This window comes from Lathyrus oleraceus, chromosome 7 (assembly GCF_024323335.1).
Source record: "Lathyrus oleraceus cultivar Zhongwan6 chromosome 7, CAAS_Psat_ZW6_1.0, whole genome shotgun sequence".
Lineage (NCBI taxonomy): Eukaryota > Viridiplantae > Streptophyta > Magnoliopsida > Fabales > Fabaceae > Lathyrus > Lathyrus oleraceus.
Genome location: NC_066585.1, coordinates 233,062,861 through 233,070,564, shown reverse-complemented (window position 1 = coordinate 233,070,564; position 7,704 = coordinate 233,062,861). Strand labels below are relative to the sequence as shown.

Sequence of the window (7,704 nt, the reverse complement as noted above, 5' to 3'; positions counted from 1 at the left end):
TTCGCTAATTTATCCTCGGAGATAGCATTACATTCCAAAGGCTTCGGATCGTCAAGTCTACGTTTGTTAGTAAGGATGTCTTTGAGAAACTTTGCATAAGAAGGTATTTGGGTGATGGCTTCTGTGAAAGGGATTTCTACATGAAGTTTTTCTATAACTTTAATAAATTTTTGATACTGTTTATTGATCTGGGTTCGTTTGAGTCTTTGCGGATATGGTATAGGTGGTTTATATGGCGGGGGTGGTACGAAAGTTTTATCTTTAGGTTCTCCTCCATTTTCTCGACCTTCCTGGTTTTCAGGTTCCTCTGGTTCCTTTACTTCGTCCGTGGGTTTGGTACATTCCTTAGAAGTTTCGGGTTCACTCAATCTAGGGTTTGGTGCTCATCATAAGCGTTCCCACTTCGTAGGGTAATGGCATTGGCTTGTCCTCTCGGATTTTGTTGAGGTTGTCCAGGGAATTGTCCTCCAGGTGTAGTCTGAGGGGCTTGGTTTAAAGCTACCTGAGAGATCTGGGTTTCAAGCATCTTGGTATGAGTAACTATTTGGTCAACCTTGGTTCCTAACTGAGTAATTAATTCGTTAACATGAATGTTCTAGTTCATGAACTCCTTGTTTTGTTGGGTTTGAGCTGTGATAAAAAATTTCATAATTTTCTCAAGGCTCGGCTTTGGTGGCACAGGTTGCATAGGTTGATTCGATCTAGGGGCTTGATAACTAGGTCTCAGAGGTGCATTATTTTGGATTTGGTTATTGTTTTTATAGGAGAAGTTCGGGTGATTCCTCCATCCAGGGTTATAGGTATTCGAGTATGGGTTCCCTTGGGTGTAGTTCACTTGCTCGGAGTGGGTTTCGTTTAATAGATTGCATTCTGCAGATTGGTGTCCTTTGGTCCCACATATCTCACAATCCGACGAAACTGTGGCTACAACATTCGGGTTTATGCACATATGCTCGACCTTAAGGGCTAATGCGTCCATTTTAGCTTGCATCATGTCTATAGAGCTTAGTTCATGCACTCCTCCTTGGGCTTCCTTCTTCTCAACTGTCGCTCGTTCGACTCCCCATGATTGATGGTTTTGAGCCATATCTTCAATGAGGGCACTAGCTTCAGGATAAGGTTTGTTCATCAGAGCACAGCCTGCGGCAGCGTCGATGGTCATCTTTGTGTTATAGTGAAGTCCATTAGAGAAGGTTTGAATGATTGACCAATTTTCTAAACCATGATGTGGGCACGCTCGTAACAACTCTTTATATCTCTCCCAAGCTTCGAACAACGATTCTCCTTGGTTTTGGGTAAATCTAGTTATATGGTTTCGAAGAACGGCGGTCTTACTCGGGGGAAAATATCTAGCAAGAAATACTCTTCTAAGGTTATCCCAAGTCGTAATGGAATTGGGTGGAAGGGAATCTAACCATGATAGGGCTTTATCTCTGAGGGAAAAAGGAAATAATCTTAAACGTATTGCCTCAGGAGAAGTTCCATTGGTTTTAAAGGTGTCTGCTAATTGAAGAAATATTTTTAAATGTTGGTTTGGGTTCTCAGTAGCGAGACCTGCGAATTGTCTTTGTTGCACTAGTTGCAACAGGGATGATTTAAGTTCAAAATTATTAGCTGGGATGGTTGGGTTTACTATACTAGAACTAGGTTCTTCATTAGATGGTTGAGAGAAATCTTTAAGAGGTCTTTGGTTTTGATCTTCGGCCATAGCTCTCTTAATCCTATGAAAGAATAAACGTGCGCGAGCGTAACGTTCAGGTTCCGCCAGAGGGTATACTAAGCTTAAACTTCCGGTGCTGCGAGTTCTTCGCATTGACCGGCGGGAAATAGCCTAAGTCTAAACGATATAACAACAGGAAAATGAAATTTGACGAAATTGGTCCCTGGCAACGGCGCCAAAAACTTGATGCAGTGTTTCGCAAGTATACGAACGCGTCAGAGTAATATAAAAGATTGTCTTATCCACAGAGACCAAGTGTCAATCTATCGTTATCTATCGTTATGGTGTTTATCAAAGGCAATCAAAATAGGTGTTTTTGGAGTGTGCAATGAAAAGTAAAGTGTTGAATAAAGATTAATTGATAAAGACAGGGTCGAATGTAATTCACGTAATCAATTAATAATCCAAGTACTTGCTAATAGAATTACTTATGGGCAGTGTTTCCTACTTTGAAAAGAACTAATTTAACAGGAACTGTCGCTTTCGCGTAATTAGAACCGAGTTGTACTCCCTAATCAAACCCTCTTATTGTCACTTATAAAAAGGCGCGCATTGCGTTAGAGTAGTAAACCTATTTTTAAGAAATATAGTATCTTGACTAAGTTGAAAAGTATTATAACCTGGATTTCTTAACCAAAAGAGGTTCTTACGAACCAGACTCTAAACTTATAAACGCGTCCGAAAATAGTTTTAAAATCTCTTTTCTTCTTAAATTAAAAACTCCTAATGAACTAAACAAAGCGCTTTCGCTGTTTTTAAAATAGTTAAAAACAATTAAGTTTAGATAGACGTTGGACGGCTTTCGATCTTACCCAACGAAATTGAAGTGCGGGAAAACTTAAGTTGAAAGTTAAAATAACCCTTAAGTGTTTCTACGAACAATTGTACGGATTATCGGTTCAATTACGATCCTTACATTCTAACCTTATAAATTTAGTTAGACATGGTAAAATAAAAGTGCATTAATTTAAATAAAAGTAGTGCGAGTGCGGAAAGTAAATAATGTAAAGCGAGTGCGGGAAAGTAAATAATGTAAAGAGAGTGCGGGAAATAAATAAAAGTAAAGCGAGTGTGGGGAAAATAAATAATTTAAAGCGAGTGCGAGAAAATAAACAAAGTAAAGCGAGTGCGAGGAAATAAATAATTTAAAGCGGGTGCGAGGAAATAAATAATTTAAAGCGAGTGCGAGGAAATAAATAATTTAAAGCGAGTGCGAGAAAATAAATAAGATAAAGACAAGTAATAAAAACCTACTCCAATCGGAGGGTTGAATAAATTTGCAAAGCGGAAATGAAAATGGCGGCATGATTAACTTCCTTCCAAAGTGCTCCAAACTCGATTACAGACTCTATCACAGACTTGATTACATAATTGTGGTAACACTCCAATGCGAAGCGATTACCACTTTATAATACTGAATATATGCCTAAGTGAAACAAAGTTGCTCTGAGTTTGCCTCTGCTCTAAGTTTGGATCATTGTAAAAGTGATTTCGAGTTTCTATTTATAAGCAAGTAAAAAGATGGAAATGATAAGGATGCCCTTCAACTTGAAAATGGGAGGGAAAACTTTTCCTCTTGTGGCGCCCGCCACAAGGCCATGGCGCCCGCAACAAGGCCAATCTGAGGCGCCTTAGTGGAAGTAGTGGGGAACGTGGCAGTTGAGGGAAGTTGAGCTTGGACACGTCATGGCAGGGTCTATGGCGCCAGCCATGGGGTAGGCCACAAGTACAAAATGCTGAATTTTAGGGTTTTTAGCTCTTTTTCACTCCTTTTCTCGATCGGGGCTCCGATTAAAGTAAAAACCTGAAAACAAAGGAAAACATAGCAGTAACACAACAAAATAACAATAAAACAACTAGAATGCATGTGAAATCGGAGTCGAAAATACGGTAAATTTCAGTGTTATCAAGCTTCTGATGAAGAATCTGATGATGATGAAATGACTTTCATCCTAAAATGATTTTAACACTTGGCCAAGAAGAATAACATATTCTCTGGTAGAAGCGGTGGCTTTAAAGAGTCAAGCTCTATAAGTGATAAAGATGATCAAAAAGGTTGCTTCAACTACAAGAAGCATGATCATTTCATTGTTATTTCTCTTGATCTTCTAACGGATAAAAACAAAAAGGAAAGCTTCCAGAGTAACAACTTCAAAAGCAAGTTCAAGAAAAGTATCATGGAAACATGAGAAGAGCTTGACAATGAAGAATAAGTTTATAAAGAAGAAGCTAACCTTGCTTTGATGGCCTCAACTCTTTCAGACTCAAAATCAGAAGTTGATTCTAAATCAGATTCAGAGGATACAAAAGAGTGGTTTCTTACAAATTACAACAAGAAGAAGGCCTATATTCCAAATCTTAACTCTGAAGGAGGAAGGAAATATGGAATCTAGAAGAAACCAGTAAGGCAAGATTATTGGTACTGGAAAGATTGAGGTTGTCCTAAAGTGCTGGTGCTTCAGACTCTTGATACATATCTAAAGTTTATTGAGCCGCTTCAGAATCTAAGAATATTCCTGATGACTTTTTGAAGAGTATTGTTGGAATAATGTGTTCCTCATGAATAATCTCAATTACAGATTAAAAGTTGCACAAAGAAAGGTATGAATATCTATATGTTTTTATGCATTCGTTTTTAATCCTATTTGTTTTCTCTGTCAGAAGAGCTTCCTATTTATGAAAGAAGAATTAAACTTCATTGTGTTAATTCTACTTCTATCAGAATGGAAAAGAATCTTATTCTATATCTGAGTCAAGCATCTTTATATTTTAAAGACCAGTGCTTACTTCTGATTGGAATAGCAGAGTCTGATGATGTTCAAAAGCTACTATAATCAGAAGCTCTGAATCAAATTCTGATGTATAATAGCCTATGAAGAATCTTAGCCTCTGAAACTCAGAAGAAAGTTATCCTCATTTGATAAGCACACAAGTGGACAAAATTGTTTTTCTACCTATGACACCTGTCCTCTTATGTGTCATAAATCTGGAATGTCTAATGACACATGGATTATTGTTGTTAGGTAAAAACTCATCTTATCTTGTTGTTATGTCTCAGTTAATATTCATTTTTCCTGTTTGTTTATGTATTTATATTTTTGATTAAAATTATTTTACACTCAAAATCACTACATACCAGACTCTCTCTCTCTCTCTCTCTCTCTCTCTCTCTCTTTATATATATATATATATATATATATATATATATATATATATATCACTTTCCCCACTTTTATTTTCTCAAACCTCCCATGAAAAAACCCTTTTCAAAAATAAAATCCTAGAAACCCTAGAAACTTCTTCTACAATGGCATCCTCATCACATTCTAAACAAGCACACATGACTGTCGAATCTGGCAAGAGTCTGACTATCAAACCCAAGACCATGGATATCAATCAGAATGATCTAAAGCTTTTGGTGCAACAAATTGTTGACTTTAACTATTTTAATCAAAATGGGTGTGACCTTTGGAGCTTCTTCAGACTACAAGAGTTCATTCTTTGATATGTCGAATGGACCAACTTACCCTCATCTAGTAAGAGATTTCTAGGTTAGAGCTGAAGTTTTTGATGAATATTATGCGTCTGTGGAACTAAGTCTTTTGGTAGAGAATGTCAGCTCTTTGAAATGAAAGAGTAGAGAAGAAGTGGGTTTGAAGAAGTAGAGATTAGATCAGCAGTCGTAGGTGTTGAAGTTGTCATCACTCAGAAGACAGTTGCTAAGCTTTTGAAGGTACCAAACTCTGGAAGGTTTATCTTGAATACAAAGGAAAATAGTCTTGAAGTTGAAGCCATCAAGATATGTTTGTTTGAAAACTCTGGAAATTTGTGTTCTTCTAACTTTGGAAGGGTCAAGAACATGAAAAAGGATTTTAAGCTACTGTTCAAAATTCTTATTGGTTGTTTGATCCTCAGAGAAAGTAGCATTGATCAGATTTTGTGGGATCATAATCACTTCATCTTCTACCTTAAAAATGAATATAAAATAAATCTCTCTACCTACATCTACAATCATCTTTATGGGGCAATCAAGGAGAGCATAAAGCATCATAAGAAGAATATGCCCTATGATAGACTATTGTCTGAACTATTTTATCAGGGCCGTCTAGTGATGCCCTTAAAAATTTTCCTGACAATGAGGATCTAGAGGATATCCATGGGAACATTTTATCTTCTTATGTTCTTGCCAACATGAAGCTTCTGAAGAAAAGTGAAGTGGTGACTTCAAAAGTGCCTCTCTTAGTTAGATGTACTAATCCTGATTATCTTGAGGATTATCATGTCATCACTAAGATGAAAAATCCTGAAGTAATCAGATTATACATTGAACAAGCATTCAAAGAAGGAGTGGTTATAAGATACATAGACTTACCCAATAATCCTACTGAAATGTTCAAATCCTTTAATAAGAGAAAGACAATTGCTTCACTATCTCATAAGGAAGTTTAAAATCCTTCTAAGAAGAAGAAGTCATTGAGAAAGAGATTAATGCTTTGTTAAAGATGATGCTTCTTGTTGTTGTTGATTCTTATTGTTGTTTGATGCTTATGTATTTTTTTTTTTTGATGCTTATTTGTTATTGTTGATGCTTAATATTGTTGATGATGCTTAATGTTGTTATTGTTGTTGTTGATTATTATTGTTATTGATGCTTATATCTTTGTCGTTATTGATGCTTATTATTGAAGATGATGCTTATGTATTTGTTATTGTTGATGCTTATTGATGTTGTTGATGCTTGCTTACTGTTGTTGATGCTTATGTCTTGATAGATGGCCTCTTATTCATCTAGTAACGACAAAGCTACACATATAAATGAAACCATGCCAAATGATTCGCAACTTGTAGTAGGAGAACACATAAAAAAATAAAGAGGTTCCACAATTATGGCTACACTAACAAAAGTCCGCAATTCGGGTGTTAAACTTCAGGTCGAGTTTTGTATTTTTCATATTGTTCTGGATGGTCCTAATTCTTCGCTGTTTAAGAGTTATGTTGTGTTCTTGGGATGTAGCAAAGTCAACATTTTTTTAGATAATTAGAAGGATGTATATGAGGTGAAAAATATCATATGGCAGAAATTCAGGTAGTAATTTCAATTGTTATCTATTCGATATTACGTTATATAAACATTGATACATACTTACTATTGTTTTAAACGTGTAGTTGATGTTTGAATTTAGTGATGATTCGAAGTTAAAAAAAAATTGGATAACTTATGATGGTACGACTTGGAGAAGTTTTAAGTCATGACTCACGAGTGACTACATTATGAAGCCAAAGCCTAATATTGAGTGGTTGTGGGTAAAATATCGGTATCTTAGTAAGAAGGTTTGGAAAATGTTTGTAAAGTCTCGTAGTAGTGAGGAGTTCATGGTTAGCACCAGTGGTATTTTCTGATAACTTTATGGATAAACCATGGACGTTAGTATTTTTCCTATGTTTATAATAGGTTAAAAGTCAAGCGGGAAAGTTGAACAAGTCCAAAAATAAATACCACCATAGATTGTCTCGTGGGGGATATAAGAAAATTGAGAAAACCATGATTGCTAAAAAAAGACAACAACTAGGAGAGGGGACTCCATGAGTCGTGATCGGGAACCATCTCCATCATCATAACATGAGAAGTGGAAGAGGGTTCAATTGAGACTAAATGGAGAATACACTTCAGATTCCTCCAGATTGGTAGCTAAGAGAATTGTAAGTAGGACTTATGTGCATATGTATGTAGACTACACTTCAGATGCCTCCATGAGTCGCTTTGGAAATTAACAATGCATGTCTTATCATGTTGTGTAGGATTCATTGGTTAACTCAACCCGTGAAGGTACCTTTTGTTCTAGAACCACGACATGATATACTAGTAGAAGCAATTGGAATAGGTGCAAAATGAAACGTTGGAAGAGGTTTAAAGGAAGATAGATACTCAAAAGAAAGAATTTGATGAATTAAAAGAGTTATATGCGGTATGTGAGAGTGAGAAT

General features: G+C 36.2%; 1 long non-coding RNA gene and 1 other non-coding gene across 2 annotated transcripts; one reads left to right on the top strand and one right to left on the bottom strand.

Moving 5' to 3' along the window:
- Positions 1-1,217: 1,217 nt before the first annotated feature.
- On the top strand, positions 1,218-1,324 carry LOC127108796 (small nucleolar RNA R71). The gene has a single exon (XR_007796307.1). It is a non-coding gene; the product is annotated as a small nucleolar RNA R71 (small nucleolar RNA).
- Positions 1,325-2,996: 1,672 nt separating this feature from the next.
- LOC127106604 (uncharacterized) lies at positions 2,997-4,601 on the bottom strand. The gene is made up of 2 exons (XR_007795426.1): positions 4,508-4,601; positions 2,997-3,524 (listed from the first exon to the last, which is right to left on the bottom strand). It is a non-coding gene; the product is annotated as an uncharacterized LOC127106604 (long non-coding RNA).
- Positions 4,602-7,704: the final 3,103 nt, after the last annotated feature.